This window comes from Bidens hawaiensis, unplaced genomic scaffold, assembly GCF_021521415.1.
Source record: "Bidens hawaiensis isolate Kalapana, Puna unplaced genomic scaffold, B.hawaiensis_p1.1 tig00000512_1, whole genome shotgun sequence".
NCBI lineage: Eukaryota > Viridiplantae > Streptophyta > Magnoliopsida > Asterales > Asteraceae > Bidens > Bidens hawaiensis.
The window spans coordinates 4,619,827-4,638,049 of record NW_027491033.1 but is presented as its reverse complement, the minus strand read 5'-3'; positions in this window follow the sequence as shown (position 1 = coordinate 4,638,049).

Below are 18,223 nucleotides of genomic sequence, written 5' to 3'. Positions count from 1 at the left end.
GTCTTTTGTTGAGTAAATATTATAAATTAAATCCACAAGTTTTAAAAGGCTTCCGCTTAAACACGTAACTCTGATTTATTTACAACTATGGTACCAACTGTTGGTCATACTCCTAGGCATTAGATAGGGGTGTGACAATTTCCCTCAGCTAATGTAGGACTTACAGATGTAGAGGGCGTTAGTGATTGAGGTGCAATGAAGACAACCATGGTAACGGTTTCAGTTTCATCAGGTGGTGTATGGGGAAAGCATATGATCCATTGTGGGTTGACCACGACTAAACAACATAGTAAAACAACCGAGTGGGTCATGAGGACTATGGCAACGGATTATCTTGCTATTGTGGCATCGGGGTTGTATTTGTTGCGTGGTTTGTTAGAACGTTGAGATTTATATATATTGAATGGTTTATTGGGACATTGGGACCAAAAAAGGGGTGTAGAAAGAAATGTAGAATAATGATTATTGGTTGCGCATGTTATGGTATTAGTTATGTGGATAAGATGATTTTATGTGACTTCTATCTATGACCATATGTAAATGTTGTGGGGGTAGTGATAATAAGTTGTATGATAATGATATAAAAATTATGGGAATGGGTTAGTTCTATAAGATATTCACAAGTCACAAGTGTAGTGATAAATATGTTGGGATTTTGTATAGCGTTTAAAAATTATTTAGCAATAGAAGACTCATGGTATACAACGTTTTGTAAAAACTCCCACCATGGATCCATTTGAAAGAAGCTTAAACTAGAAAATGAAAACCCATAGGAAAGGTAAAGAAGGTAAAGCTTTGAGGGAAATCGTTTGTTATTTGATGTAGGAATAAATCTCCACTAGAATGTATCCACACCAAAGTAAGGAGCTTGAATCAAGGTACTAGCCTAAACCTTGTTCTAATATAAATGATGATACTAGTCAGGTACACGCGCGATACAGCGGGGAATAAAACTTAAGGTTATTAGCAAGTCAAGCTTAGTTCATCCAGGGCTAGCTCGAGCTCGACTTGAATTTTATATCGAGTTGACTCAGCTCAACTTAAAAGTAAAGTTGAAATCTTAAAATCGATCGAGTTCGTCTCGATTATTTAGATTTTTACATAATTTGAGTACTTTCGTAAAACATACAAGACAAAAAAATAAAAATAAAGTTGAGTAACATTTGAATAAATATGAGGGGTCAAAGTTATAGATTTCCTTAAATTAACAAAATTTGAGTTAAGTTAAGGTACCAAATGTCCATTCATAAATATATCCATGCATTTATTTAACCTTTAAGAAATTTGTAAATGCATATATTCATGTAGCAATGACTTATACATTTTAAACAGTCTATTTGTTTTGAAAAAAAAAAATAGCATTGAAACGTCAAATAAAATAGGTCCATTTAAATAGGTATGTTTGGATTTTTTTAATCATATTTTTGTAAAATATATAAGAAGAAAACCAAAAAAGAATAAAGTATAAGTAAAAACTGGATAAATATGACAAGTCAAGTTGTAAATATTTCTTAAATTAATAAATTTTGAGTAAAGTTGAATTACCATACATTTAATTATTTTTATATAAATCAAATTAACGTGAGTGGGTAATATGTGTGTAAAAGACAATTTTACCTCTTCATATGATACCTTTTTAAATGTAACATATTGTGTAGATAAAGATTTATATTATGTAATTACCCTTCATATCGACTTATCTTTTTTAAAACCCGGATTATAAATATTTATTAAGAAAGGAATATAATTAACTTAGTATATTTTAAAATGAATAATTAAAATAGGCAAACTGTTTATTAACATTTAATTCATTGATCATAAAAACATTCTTAGAAACAAGAATAAAACAAAAAAATCAATCTAACAATGTAACATATATTGAAGCACTACTTCCACCTAAAAACAAGGTACCCCATGTTGCTTTAGACGGTCAAACAATAATTAACCGTTAATATTTATTTTTATTATTAAAACTCATAAATATATTAAGTTATTGGGCCCAAAATATTGGTTTCGATAATGTAGTCTTTAACTTAAACATAGTTTTCAAATAAAAGTCAATCAATCAATCATATATAGTTTAGTCTCAGCAACAGCAAAACTATAAATAGAGTCTGGGGAGAGTGAGATGTAAACACAAGACTATAGAGGGTCTGTGGAGGGTGCTCATTCGCCCTCTACCCCTCCTCCCTTTTTATTTAACTTTTCAAATAAAAGTTAAATATAACATATTCTGTACCCTTTAGCGGTAGTTATTTATTTAAAACCTGGATTATAAAATTTTAGTAAGAAGGGCATTTTTAATTTAATAGACTTGGTATCTTTTAAAATTAATAATTAAAATAGGTAAAAAACAGTTTATTAACATTAAATTTGTAAAATTGATTAAACTATGAGATTAGAGGAATTGATTATTACTCTTTACTTCTACATATGGCCACATAATTGTGTATTTGATTGTGCTAAAGACCACTATCCCCCCCTTAACTACTTTAAAGCATGTATCAAGCGTTGTACTTTATGCAATGCTTCATTGACTTGTATGTTTTAAAAAACACATTGATTTTGAAAGTTTTTTATATTGAAACGTCGACAAAATGAGCTAGTTGCAATGATATCTTTTTTTTTCTTTTTAAAGCATAATATATTAAATATATAAAAAAATAAAACATTAAATAGAATTGTCAAGTTGAGGGTTAAAGATGAGAGGAAAATCTTGTATAAATCTTTTGTATAAATTTTTAAACTTATCATAAGATAGTCAAAGTTAAAGGGTAAAAATTATAAATATATTAAAAAAATTGAATAACACGTGATATTTAAATGGGAGGACTTGTTTTGTAATTTCATATGTGTTTAAGTATTTGAGCATTTTAAAGGTTTATTTATAGTTGTATATTTGAGTTGTATGTTAATGCTTAATTGACTTGTACGTTTTAAAAAAATACATTGGTTTTGAAAGTTTTTTATATCAAAACGTCAAAAAAAGAGCTAGCTACAACGGTATGTTTTTTTAAGCATGATATATTAAAAATATAAGAAAAATAAAATATTAAATAGAATTGTCAAGTTGAGGGTTAAACATGAGAGGACAATCTTGTATAAATTTTTAAAATTTTCATAAGGTAGTCAAAGTTAAAGGGTAAAAGTTTTTTAAATATTAAGTAAAAATAAATAGCACGTGATATTTGGTGTGTCAATGACACTTTTACTTTTGTTGAAAGTTGTAACTCATGGATTAAAACTTTTAAATTACTTAAAATAAATGTCTTAATTTACCCTTTAGTTATGTATTAAATATAATATAGATATGTATGTAAGAAAGGTAAGGACACTCAAGAACAGGTAAGGACACTCAAGAACTTCACCAAGTATCCTTATAAATTAAGGTCTTCATCAAGCTCACAAGATTTAAGTGTATGCTTCTTGTTTTCTCCCATGTCCATACCAAACTTTGAGCATATATGCTCACCTTGTTCAAATCGGTTTTTTAAGACTTAAACCCACAATGTTGATTAACTTGTCACTTACATAACCCATTCAATCATGTGTTATAGTCCATTTGGTCAAGCTTTGGAAGTCCAGTAGACCTCTAGAGGTGGTGGACAGTTTTGAGACTCAACACTGGAGAGTTTCCGCTTTTGATAAATAGCTATATGTGGTGAGCTTATACTAGGGCGGTTCACGAACCGAACCGAACGCGGGCATGCTCATACTTGGTTTGGTTTGAAAGCGAGCTGAACCGAGTAGGGGTGTGCACGGTTCGGTTCGGTTATTAGCATTAACCCAACCTAACCGATCGGTTATTGGTTCGGTTCGGTTAATTTCGGTTAATAACCGTATCAAACTTGGGCTAAAATTTTTGCTTAAAATACATTAAATGAATGTTTAAATGCATGAAATGAATGCATAACTATATGAAATGAAGATATAAATATATGAAATTGAGATATTAGTATATGAAATGGAGATATAAATACATAAAAATGATAGTATTTTACTAATACACATATAATACATGAAATAGAGCGGAAAATGCTTGAAAATATTAAAAAATGTAGAGTTCGGTTCGGTTCGGTTAATTTCGGTTAATTCGGTTTTCGGTTTTATTGGTTCGGTTTCGTCGGTTTTCGGTTTGTTTTCGGTTTACGATTCGGTTATTGCTCACCCCTAGAACCGAGCGGGTTGAATTTGAAGAAACGAGCCGAGCGGCTTGGTTCGGTTTGGTTTTGCTTGATTTCGTACAGAGTTTCCAATTTTAAATTTCAAAAACTTCAAAATATCATTAATTCAAGACTTTCAACTCTAAATTGTCTAAACTTTCACCTTTAAAATGTATAAAACTCATAGTTAACAATAAAACATATATAAAACGAGTGGCTATGAGAGGGAAATTTTAAAAACTTTAAAAATTATTATACTTTTACATATATACATAAAGTTTATATATAAAACTAATATATAAAATTTAATTCGAGCAAAACGAACCGAACCAAACCGAGCGAGGCTTTGCTCGTGCTTGGATTTCTTTTAAACCGAACCGAGCCGAACGGCTCACTTGCAAACCGAGCCGAAATCGAACGAGCATTTTTCGAGCAAAATTCGAGCGAACGACGAACGAGCGGCGAGCAGTTTGGACAGCCCTATCTTATACATTGTACTATGAATCTTGTACCAACTCACATTTCAACTCGATTACTTCGAACCCTTCTAGACTTAAAACTATATAGTTCATTCATAATTAAAATGAAACAATTTAGTTAATCTAAATTACTTATTAATTGACAAACTAAATTAATGCATCATTGGTTAATTACAAGATTACTAGCAAAGGATATAATCTACATTTATGAATTCATCATAAATATAAATAATAATTGATATTATAACAAAGGAAAACACTTATCGAAAAAAAATTAAAACAAATAAAAAAAACAAGATGCATTATAATCCACAAACAAAACAAATGTGGATAGTTATAACATGTCATTATAGACGGTACGCCATCCCCATTCATGTATGTTTTGAAACGGTAATAATTGAAGAAACATCAAAAGACATTATCAATTGTAATTTTTTTTTACTAAATGATAATGAGCCGAAAATGGCTCTTAAAGGGCAAAGATATGGTTTACTAGTTTGTTGTCAGACAACCATGTAATGATGTCAGAACTCAATATATGAGCTAACAACGATCATCTACCAAGCCATGGTCAAGAACCTGAACTCTATTAATCACGCTCTGGTTACATGATCTCGGTTTATCAACCATACATAAGTTTATATCTTATAATTCAAGAATACAAAGGTATGGGCATATAGCGTTTCAACCAAAACGATATAAAAAGGCTTTGGTTATTCACACACCCTTTGACTTATTTACACACCCTTGGAACACATACGATCGTATGGGTCCTATACGATCGTATAGGACTTCAGCTTTTGTCAGATTCTCGCAGGCTTTGTCTGCTGTTCAGGAACATTCCATACGATAGTATGGATACTATACGATCGTATGACTTGTTTTTTTAATTTTTTTTAACAATTTGCAACTTTTTAAAGAAGTTTTATATATTTGTTACAAACATATATATTATATTTGCAAATTCAGTATGGCATATCAACATAAAGTTTTATAATGTATAACTAGTTGTTTGTTATGTTCGTTCGGCGCGAGACACATATATTTAGAGGAAAAAATATGTAGCATAAACCCAATTTGCTAGATGAATACTATACCAATTCATACACAACATTCTTGATGTAACTTTCTTGATATGATAAATAAATAGAATAACAAGATACAAAGAAGCAAAAGAAAATACCAAATAACATCATAACTAAACTTCAAACAAAGATCCCTAATACATTAAAAAGAAATATCCCAAAAAAATAATACAAGTCTTATCCATGTATATCACGTTTGGTTTTAACATGCACATTTAATTCATTCAATTTTTTGTTTTTGTTTTCATACGATCGTATCGTATGACTCCCAGTCAAACTCCGTACACTGCGTCTGCGGGTGTACTTTTTTTGTTTTTTTATTCCATACGATCGTATAGGTTCTATATGATCGTATAAAGCGTGTGTGAGTTTCTAGAAGGTGTCCATGAATAACATAACGCTATAAAAATAGATGTTGTATGAAGAGATGGTCTACCACTAGACTATACACTCAGCCCTCCTATATGATTTGAAACCCCTCTGTTGAGGGCTGATTGGAGGAGGGGTTGACTTTTATACAATTTTTAATAAATTATATTCTGTTATTATTATTCAATAAAGTATAAGAATTTATTTACTTTTTGTCTTATTAACCTTCTTAAATATTGTATATTGTATTCTTTTTTTAGCAATCAGCAATTGTCAAAAGCTTTTATTAAAGTATAAACCGATTAGTTTTTCATAAAGTATTACCAAAGATTATTACAATGATTCTAATTTCAAGTTATGTGTCAAACTAGCTGGCATCACTACTTAAAATATTAACTCATTGGATTCTAATTCCTATGATTTAACTCACGAACATCTTTGAGTAAATAAAACAAATGGTCCTACACTAAAATCCAACTTCCAATATTTATATTTGAAAATGTTAACTCCTTGTTTAGGAGGTGATTCATACACTAAAGTGTAATTTTATAGAATAATACAAGGAACCAGTGACAAACAAATCTGAAAAGAAAAATAAGAAAAACTATTAAGATTTCAAATCATACGGGTGAACCATTAAATAGTGTGTTGTAGAGTAGTAGTAGTAAAGATGTCAATTGGGATAAGTGAACCTATTTGTGTAATCATTTCAACTAATATATGTATTATTTTGGATCACTCAATCAGAAATACATGATAGGTGCCTCTAAATACGTAAACTGATCGGCTAAAGAACTAATGTGTTTTGCCAATTACACGAGGTTATACCAATCCGATTACCTGAAAACATATGCCCATTTATTTGAACATATAAACAAAACATTACCCGAATTTTTGTTGTTTTTGTTTTCCAATAACCCCAGTTTCATTACGTGAAAAATAAACATTTGTTTTGGAATAGGTATTTGCTAATATTATTTATATTATCTAACGGTATGAAGTTTCAACCAGCCATTGAGGTTTATATCATCTTAATTGAGGTTTATATCATCTTGAATTTTACATAATCAAAACAACGTATATGTTCGTAAAGGCAAATCGATGTGAATTTGATCAAATCGATGTTCGTAAAGGTTACTTTTGTAACAATACCGAAACTAACTCGAAAAATTAACATATTTTAAACAAAAAGAAATACCAGTGCACTTGCATAATTTATAATAAAAAATCAAATATTTAAAACGATGTAATTTATTCGGGTCAATTAATTTCCCCTTCGTGTCGACGAATCAATGTGATTTTGGTCGGTGTTGGTGACATTCACTACAGTACCGGAACTAAACCCTAATAATAAACTATCAATTTAACATATATAAAAGTTTATTAAAAAACAAAAAAAGCCCGAAAGTTAGTAAAACCGACACTTTACGGCAACTAGTCTAGTGTCTACGTGAATTCTAGAGGTGGCAAATGGGTTGGGTTGAGTTGGGTCAAATGAGTCATGGGTTGAAATGAGTCATGGGTCAAAACGAGTATGGGTCAGAATGAGTTTGGGTCAAAACGCGTCAATTAGAAAAATGGTCGTTTTGGTTTGGGTCGAAATAGGTTAGGGTCGAATCAGGTTTTTTTTTTAACGAGAATAACGGCGGAAACATTTTAGTTTTGTTTAGATTTTTTGTTTTTTATTTATATTTTAAGTTATGATTTTTTTATTTTTTTTTTTGAATTTTTTAGGGGGTTTTCTATTAAGATCAAAAACCTTAAAAAAAATATTCAAAAATAATAATAAAAAATTATAACTCAAAATATAAATCATAAACAAAAAAAAGTAAAAAATACTAAAATGTTTCATACGTTGTCCTCGTTCCATAAAAAAAAAACTCACCTAGAATCGAACCGAAACCGAAAGAATCGACGAAAATGAAACAAAGAAACAAAAAGCCAAAACCGGACCACATCAATCGAAATCGAAAAAATCAATCAAAACGAAACTATAAGAATTCAAACCGAACAAAAACAAAACTGAAAAAATGAACAAAAACGAGTACGGAATCGACCAGAAAAAAACAAAAGAAACCAAAACCCAACACGTCATGGGTGAAAACTCGTGTTGGCTTGAAACCTGAACCGAACCCATTCCAATATGAAATCCGTTTCGTGCCGAAACCTGTCTTGTACGAAAACCCGTTCCGATCCGAAACCTGTCACATTTCCTTAGGACACTAACCCAAATCGACTCATTTCTTTGAACTTGTCGACTCATTTTGACCCGAAAATAAAATGATGAAATTTCAAATGACTCATTTTGACCCATTTAGTTAAAACCTTTTACCCAAACCAACTTATTTAACTTTTAAAACAACTCAAATTGACTCATTTGAAAGAGTTTGGGTCAAGATTGCCACCCTAGCGAATTCGGTAGGTGATGAGCAACTCAAGTCATAAAATTAAAATCATAAAACCATAAATGATGTGTATATTGTATACTTAATTCTGTTTGTCCCTTACTTGAATACTTGGTACTTGGTTAGTGGGCTTCCAGCTAAACTAAACAACCCAACCCATCCCAACAAAATACTTGGTACTTGTTTGCGGATGTCATTTTTTACTATTTAAAATATACACGATTATTTACTATTTCATTTTGCTTAGTGCTTAGACCATCTCTATGGTGAGGGGTTTCGAAGCCCCTCCCCACTGTCACGTCAACGCCACGTAAGCACCGGGGGCTTTGAAGCCCCAACCAATAATGCCCCGCTATGGTTTAATACCTCAAAGACGCCCATTTATATATATATATATACACACACATATGTATGTATGTGTGAGTGAGAGGGGGCCCACCTCCACACCCAAAGGCGTCGGCCGTTCAAACGATGGGCACCACCGCGCCCTTGATCCTTTAGCGCCCCTCTACGGTGTTTCGTGCCCTCTACGCCCCATCTTCGCCTTCCTCGCCGCCCCATAGCGGACGGTCTTACTAGCCGACATATTTATCAATAAATAAGTTTTATATGATACTTAAATATTTCAATGAAAAGTACCCCTCAAATATACAGGGATGAGTTTGATTTTTCATAGAAGTATGGGGTTTGAGTACCGGGACAGGGGATAGAATAATGGAGTGAAGAGATCATGAAACGAGCAAAGTGATATAAATATATATAATCAATAGGTTTGTCAGTTTGTGTAGGCTCGCGAGTCAATTCAAGCTTCACCTCATTTATTAAACAAGTTTATTTCACGATTTGAACTCTGAAGTAGCTAACTAACGACTTGACTCGTTTACAACCTAGCGGTAAAGTTCCATGTTAAAACATTCAAAGTGGTCCCTGGGTATGGCACTGACATACAAGATGGAAAGAAAGTGCAACAATGTACTACTCCCCATTGTAGTTGAAGTGAATCGACACCAAAAATAAAACTACTAAATAAATTTACAGAAATGCTACTGCTATAATCATAGTTCGCCTCTAAGACTAAGACGACCATCATACCTTTCTTCCTCCATGATTTGGGAATCGATTAGCATGATTAGGATTTCAACAAGAAGCCCATTAGTTGCCAAAATGCCAATGCACCCAAATTGGGATGAACACCTAACACCTTCAAGAAAACTACAAGGAAACATCTGACCCGCATTCAATTATGGGTTAAACGGGCCTAAACTCAGCAAACCAAGATTCTCAATGGATTGACGCACAAATGCTGTTCCTTTACAAAGAAGGCTGTTGACTTGCGAGTCGGTCAAAGGTTGGTGATCTTTACCCGTTCCTTCATGAACCGAAAAACCCATTGAAGAAACACTAACCGGACCCCGGACAGATTACTGGTAACCTGGGGGTTAGATAGATGTTTCCCACGAGGGGTTAGACCCTGAGAAGATGGTTCTTCTGATAACCTGCAAAACAGACACCGTGAGCTTGTCACTGAGAAGGGGGGGGGGTTCCTCCTTGTGACCACCCTCCGGCGTGAGAATCAGACTAGATTGCTCTTTAAATATAAAAGTATATTAAGAGATTGCTAGAGCAGATATCAGGTATAATATGATGATATAAGATATGATATGATAAGATAAGATGGTCATACCATTTGGGGTATTTATAGCCGAAGGTAGGTTTCCAAGGAGGTATGGCCGGCTGCAACAGTGTTCCTGTTCCACCAACAGTAGCCTACGCACGTGCCCTGCTGGTAGTTGGTGGGTAGGTAGCGGCTGATAGCGACCAGGCCTGCTGTATACTATTCCTTTTCCACCAACTGCCGGCTACGCACGTGGTATGACAAGAGTTGGTGAGTAGGCAGCGGCTAATAGTGACATACAGTGTAAGAGCATGCTGCTCGCCATACTGTTGTCCATAAGCTGTCGTATCTTTAGTCAGATCTTTTTCCCATACCTCGTCAGGTACAGTACAGAAGATCCTCCCGTATCGTACGTACTGGCTTATTTGGGCGGGAGTATTCCCCCTCCCGCCCTTGTGCGGGATTGTTCCCGGCTTCGCTCATTCCTTCAGGTGACACTGAATGATTGAGAGCTAAGTGCCTTGTGCGTGTAGCCTTGCTGCGCGGGTGGCCTTCCCTAATGGCTTGTATCCGAGGCTGCGGGGACAGGCGGAGTCCTTCACCATTGGGAGGCATTTCCTGCGGGACCAGCTTGCGTACTGCGCGTAAGGACGTTACGTCTCTGAGCATGGTTGGTCCTGCGGATCCAGTTGGTTTCTGCGCAGACATCCCTGTTTAAGGTGAGTCTTGCGGGTCCAACTGGGCTCTGCTGGGACCTACCTCTTCAAGTCCCCCCAGTCCAATGTTCTTCTCATGCGTGTTTAATAAAGTGAGGTGAACTTTTGGACTTAAGCGAAGGGTTTTGAAAAGGGTTTTTTAAGGTTTTCCATGGGGATTCTTCCCGCGGAAGTCCTTGTCACTTGCAGAAATTCCCGAGTTTCTTGCTTGGTCTTTGGGTATGATGCGGGTAGGTCTGTAACCTCCTCGCAAGTCAGGAGCGTTGAGTCCCACTTGTGTGGATTCTCCATGAGGTTTTGGTAGTTTTGAACATAGTGATCAATTATGTTAAAACCACCAATTCCATCCTGGAGCTTCAAACAACGTAGTTCTCGACGTTCCCGCTATGCGGGGATGTTATTTCCGTTTCCGCAAGCATTGCCCAGAAGATCCTTCTTGGTTTCAATTCCCAGCGGAGCGCTAGGTATGTGAAGGGTTTTGCCTTAACACTGTACCAGCGCTCGTCTTACGGTTACTTTACTTCCAAGGTATTCCTGGCGTCAATTCCCTGCGGGTGCTAGGTATGTGAAGGGTTTTGCCTTTACACTGTACCCGCACCCGTCTTATAGTTACTTGGTTGCCGAGGAATAGTTGGCTTCAATTCCCTGCGGGTGCTAGGTATGTGAAGGGTTTTGCCATTACACTGTACCCGCCTCCGTCTTACGGTTACTTGTTCGCCAAAGTTTACTTGGCTTCAATTCCCTGCGGGTGCTAGGTATGTGAAGGGTTTTGCCTTTACACTGTACCCGCATCCGTCTTACGGTTACTTGTTCGCCAAGGTTTACTTGGCTTCAATTCCCTGCGGGTGCTAGGTATGTGAAGGGTTTTGCCTTTACACTGTACCCGCATCCGTCTTACGGTTACTTGTTTGCCAAGGTAAGGGGTATTTTCCCGCTTACTTTTTAATATTTTTAAATTTTGAATTTTGAAATTCGAAAGGTTGGTGGAAAGATAGGAACAGTCCAAACCTCTGAAACGTCGTGCGACGGTTTCTTCTGACTGTGTCAGGACGTGCAGGAAGTTATGGTGACGTGACAGTACATGGTCATTCCAGTCGCTTTTTCAGGCGCGTGGGCGCGATTTTTCGGGCGCGTGGCCGCGAAATTACTGGCACACGTCCTTTCAACAGCTGTTTCCAGCTTGCTTTTTGCCACGTGTCATAGTTTCATTGCACCTTCGATTTCTCTCTCCTCCGCATTAAATTCACCGCATTAATTGCGATTACTATATAAAGGGGGAGAGGGTTCTTTGTAATCCACACTTTCACCCTTCTCTTCTTCTTAGCGATTTCCGGCAAATACTCCCCTTTTCAGGCAAGCATTTTCCCGAAATCGTTTTCTTCTCTGCAAGATGTCTTCACGTGATCTCGAGTCTACAGCCGATGACAGGAGTACTGCTGGCGAGTGCCAGTGTGCTCTGCCCGGCGATCAGTACCGGTATGTTGTCAGGAAGTTCATGCTCGATTCTCTCGAGCCTGAGTTTCCTGAACCCCATCAGACCGTGTACGATGCCCCCAGAGGCAAGATTGGGGTTTATGCTGCATTTTTTGTCTATGGGAATCTTAGATTCCCATTGACAAAGTTTGTTTACCGTGTCCTTGAGAGGCACGGTGTTCATTTGACCGAGCTGCACCCCATGGCGATCGCCAAGATTCGCCACTTTGAGTGGGTGTGCCGGATTTTGGGCATCGAGCCCCATGTTGACCGCCTGATGACCTTCTACACTTGGAGGTGCATCCAGGGGTGGTATACCCTGACAACCCGTATCAAGGGTTTGAAGATTTGCGCGACAGAGCGCAGTCTTCGAGCGTGGAAGCGGGAGTTCTTCTACATTTCTGCCCGCGCCATCCCCATTGCCATGAAGTTTAAAAATGGCCAAGCAATTCCGAGCCTTCACGCCACCAACTACCAGGAGGCGGAATGGTTTTCGAAGATATCCCGGGTCCAATCTCCGGTTTACCGGTTTGCGGAGTCCGGGATGGTGATGTTGGGGATGAGCCGGGTGTGGAAGGAGGCGTCTCAGGTTCCCATCCTTCTCGAATACGGTTTGAACTCTATTCCTTATGGTATGTCTTGTCTTTCTTGCTGATACGAGTTTGTCTTCTAACTGTTTCTTTTCTTTCAGAGGGGAACGATTTGGAGTCGCTCCTGTACCCGCGGGAAGCTGACGGTCCCGCGCGGATGGGTACTCGTGCTCTAGACGAGGACGAGTTGCCCATCCTGGAACAAACGGCGGATCGGTTTGTGGAGGTCCATCCGCTGGGCCACGAGATCCTGAGCCACCGGCGGCCAGGTAAGGCGTTATTCTATCCTCAACCCCTCAATGCTGTACCTGCTGCTGGAATTCCTGACATCCCGTCTTCTTCTGAGGAATCCGCAGATGGTCCTCCGCTGGTGCGGAAGAAGAAGGCTGTCGGCGGAAAAGGGAAGGAGAAGGTGGCCTCCACAGCCGATCCAGTGCTTCTATCTGACACTGAGTCAGATAGTGAAGAGGTGGCGGGGAACCCCGGTGGTGAGAAGACCACTGCTCCGGAGGCTACGACTGTTACCTCCGGAGAACCAACGACGACGACGGTGACCGGCATCAAGAGACCGGCTCCATCGGGTTCGTTTCCGCCCGTCCGTACGTTCAGGCTCAAGAAAACCCGTAAGTACAAACACTTTGTAGATTTATCATACTTCATAAATTTATTGAAACACTTATCTTCTTGTGCAGGCGTGGATGTTGGCGCATTCCAGGGTGGAGCGCAGAGGAGTACTTCTCCGCCAATGACGGTAGGCTCGGTCAGCCTTCCTGAGGCGTCGACCCAGGCGCCTGCGCCTGCTTCTGCTGGTCCAGTTGCTCACTCCTTTGAGCCGACTGTTCCAGCCGAGATGACGTCACCGCCGGCGGTGAGTGCGATTTTTATAGCATCCTTCACCGAGCCGGCGGTTACTGTTGCTGCTGACTCCGCGGCGGCGACCGCGGCGGACACCATGCCTCCGCCATCTACTGCGGCGGAAACCGTGCCGCCTCCGCCATCGGCCTCAACGGCCAAACCTTCAGGTACGCGCGGGGCTTCTCGCCAATCTTTGTTACCTTCCCATCTGCCTGACCTTTTGGATGGATTTCCCTTAGGTTCAGGTGATGGGTTCGGTGGCTATCGGCCTGTGATCGACCCTACAGGTGCGTAGGGTTCTTTTGGCCTTTATACATTTTTTATCATCTTTACCTAACTGCTTTGTTTCTTTTGCAGTGTCGGATTCCAATGAAGTGTATGTTCCAAGATGGAACATTCGCCGAGGAACAACCCTTCGCACACCTGTGGAGTGCGTGGACTGGGCTCGCCACGCTGCTCCCCATGGTGCGTTGGGGGAAGCCATGGTTAGCTACCAGGAGGGTAGGCTAACCAATGAGCTTCGGGTTCTCCTGGCCCGGATGCAGCCACGCGTCGAGCTGCTTTGTCGTGAAAACGACAAGTTAAAAGCAGCTCGCGCTAAAGAAGTATCTCAGGCGCGTGCTCTCCGGGAGGAGAACCAAAAACTAACCGCAGTGGCTGCGGAGAAGGAGAAGGCCTTCAAGGCCCTCGAGGTTGAGGTTCAAGCGCGACTCGAGGCCCGCTCCAAGGCTGCCCAAGCTGTTAACGAACAGCTTCGGCTGGCTAAGGATACTGCGAGGAACGCAACCGAGAGGGCCACCAAGGCTGAAGCCGTTGCTGAGCCTTTACGCGTGGAGAATGAGGAGCTCAAGGCCAAATTAGAGGCTCTCCAACGTGCTCATGATGCCTTGGCAATGGAAGATGCCAAGAAACTCCAGGAGATCTTGGACCAGAGGGGTGTGCTTGACCATACCGAGCGGAAGCTTAAGGGCGTCGAAGAGGCTGCCGCAAAGGAAGTGTTACTTGCCAAACTTAGTAAAAGCGAAGCCGAACGCGCCTGCACCCAAGCTCAAGCCGCCCTTCAAGAAGCTCTGGTTGCCAAGGAATGGCTTCTTCGAGAAGCGTTGTCTCAGGTATGTTTCTTTATCTTTACGCTTTTCTTTGCGAATAGAAAATGTTTTGACACTTGTATATATATATTTTTTTTCTTTGTAGGTTGTGCATCGGGTCTTTTCAGAGACTTCTTATGATGATGCTATGAGCGCAGCCCTCAACGCTTCTCATGAAGATGGGGAAAAGGCCGGCTTCCTGCTTGGTCTAGGGTTCGTTGAGAAAGGCATCCCGCATTCCAACTTCCCTTTGTTCGATGTGGATACCGAAGCTATTTATGACCAGGCAGTAAACCAATACGCCGCCTTCCCGCATCCAGTGGTGGAGAAGGTGAACCAAGTAGCTGCTGCTGATGATGGGTTAGCTATCCTTAAAGCTTTCCTCGAACCGCTCCGTTCTTCTGATGGAGCGGGTCCAAGTGGAAGCGGCCCTGAAGCTTGATCCTGAAGATCCCTTCCCATTGCTAGGATAGTCTTGTACAGATGTATTTATTTTTTCTTTTCGTAGGCGGGTAGTTACCCGGCCATTCTTGTAATAATTCGTTTGTGAAATATAAATCTTTTTGCGTATAAGATTGTTATTTCCTTCTTTGGGTTTCTTGCTTTATAAACTTATGACTTGCATACTTAGTTTAAATTAGCAATTTTCCAAGTGTTTAGAATAAGTTAACCTGTTGAACGTGGTTGATAATGGGTTAAAGTTTTGCTTCCTCTTTCGTGATTGTGCGGGTAGAACCGTCACTTGCACTTAGTAGGATGGCTAAACTTTAACCTTCATCTGACCTGCGTGTAGGTTTTCCTCATTTTTTTAGGATAAGTTAACCTTTGAACGTGGTTGATAATAGGTGTGAAGTTTTGCTTCCTCTTTCGTGATTGTGCGGGTAGAACCGTCACTTGCACTTAGTAGGATGGCAAAACTTTACCCATATCTGATCTGCGTGTAGGTTTTCCTCATCCTTTGAGGATAAGTTAACCTTTGAACGTGGTTGATAATAGGTGTGAAGTTTTGCTTCCTCTTTCGTGATTGTGCGGGTAGAACCGTCACTTGCACTTAGTAGGATGGCAAAACTTTACCCATATCTGACCTGCGTGTAGGTTTTCCTCATCCTTTGAGGATAAGTTAACCTTTGAACGTGGTTGATAATAGGTGTGAAGTTTTGCTTCCTCTTTCGTGATTGTGCGGGTAGAACCGTCACTTGCACTTAGTAGGATGGCAAAACTTTACCCATATCTGACCTGCGTGTAGGTTTTCCTCATCCTTTGAGGATAAGTTAACCTTTGAACGTGGTTGATAATAGGTGTGAAGTTTTGCTTCCTCTTTCGTGATTGTGCGGGTAGAACCGTCACTTGCACTTAGTAGGATGGCAAAACTTTACCCATATCTGACCTGCGTGTAGGTTTTCCTCATCCTTTGAGGATAAGTTAACCTTTGAACGTGGTTGATAATAGGTGTGAAGTTTTGCTTCCTCTTTCGTGATTGTGCGGGTAGAACCGTCACTTGCACTTAGTAGGATGGCAAAACTTTACCCTTATCTGACCTGCGTGTAGGTTTTCCTCATCCTTTTAAGAATTTTGTTTTGAACCGTTCGACGCGCGGTTGTCAATAGGTTAGTGTTCAGTTTCCTTTCATGATTCATGCGGATAGACCGGCACTTTCATTTAATGGGATAATTGAACTCTTCCCCTTCAACTGACCTGCGTGAAGGTTTGTCACGTTATTGGGTTTGTGCGGGTAGGACCGCCTTCCCACGCAACGACTTCACGTAATGTGAATGCCGTCACCAGTGTTGCATAGTTTAACCGTTCGACGCGCGGTTGTTGATAGGTTATTGTTCAGTTTCCTCATTATGATTCGTGCGGATAGACCGGCACTTTCATTTTTGGGTGCTGAACTTTTCCCCTTCAACTGACCTGCGTGAAGGTTTTGTCCTTTTTGGGTTTATGCGGTCTTTTGCCGTCTTCCCCATGCCACGATTCTTCACGTAATTATGCGGTGAAAGCCGGCATATTAGTGTTCAGAAAAGTATAAATGTAAAATCATCAGCTTCGATGTTCTAAAGAGAATCATTTCCATTAGAAGTGGCTCTTGGCCTTTTCTTTACAAATTGGAATTGATTTACATGCAAACTGTGTAAATGAGCTCCCTTCCATGTTGTTGGGATGGGAGTGCCATCGAGCCGATACGCACCTGGTTCGGGATCTCGTTCTTTACGCAGCATGTAGTCTCGACATTGAAGCTGGAATTTTTATTCGTGTTTTCCCCAGCTGTGGTTTTACACGCACCCGCCTGCTCAGCCTTTATTGCGCCACGTGGTGCGCGAGCGTCCCATCTCTGACAAATGCTTCGACCATGTCTTTTACGTCTATGCATTCTTCAGTGTTGTGGCCTTTTGTCTTGTGAAAGTCACAGTATTTGCTTCGATCAGCATCGTGACGATGTCGGATTATTGGAGGCTTTGGCCACGGGAGCTCTTCAGTGGCGAATATCTCAGTGACGCTTTTGGTGAGTGGCGTCCATCTGGAGTTCCGGTGCGGCTGTACATTATCCCTTCCGCCCAATCGATGTTGCAAGCTGGATGAGGTGTCAAAGTTTACCCTTGACTGCCAAATGCCTAGCTTCCGCTTTTTATTTAGTCGGGCGGTGAGGACGTTGTCTTCTCTCGTCTTCTGAGTGTAGAGGTTTGTGCTCTGTGGGAGATCTCTACCCAGTTGCTTCTCCGTTTCCGCATAGCGTTTTGCTGCTGTCATGATGGCATCCCATGTGGATGGCATGCCATCTTTACCCGTTAGGGTGCGGATGAGCTCTGGGTCATGCGCGCCCTGGATGAAGGCAGCGCGAACAAGATCTTCGCTGATATTGCCCAAACTTAGCTTCTTTGAGTTGAAGCGAGTGATGAAGTTTGGCAGAGATTCATCTTCTTCTCGTATGCATTTGAGGATTGTCCATTGCTCCTCGGTATACTTCCGTTGCTGGCTGAAGTGTTGGCTAAACTTCTGCTGGAAGTCTGCCTAGTCGTAGATGTGGTTGACCGGTAGACGATCAAACCAAGCTCTAGCAGCCCCAACAAGCGTCATTTGGAACATGTAACACCACGTGGGTTCCGTCCAATTGCTGACGGTTGCCCCCGCTATGAACCTGTTCAAATGATCGTCTGGATCAGATATACCGTCATATGTGCCTATGTTAGGCATTTGTTTGGCACTCTTTGGGGCGATTGCTTCCGCAATGTCCCTTGCAAATTTGGACGTTCCCGCATTTGCAACGTTTGGTCTGAACGTTTTGGAGAAGTCTCGTGGACTTCCACCTGTGCTTTTTGGTTTGAAGGCTTGTCCAAAATGCCTTTTCGGTTGGGATTCCATTTCCTTACGCTTCCCTTTTGCCCTA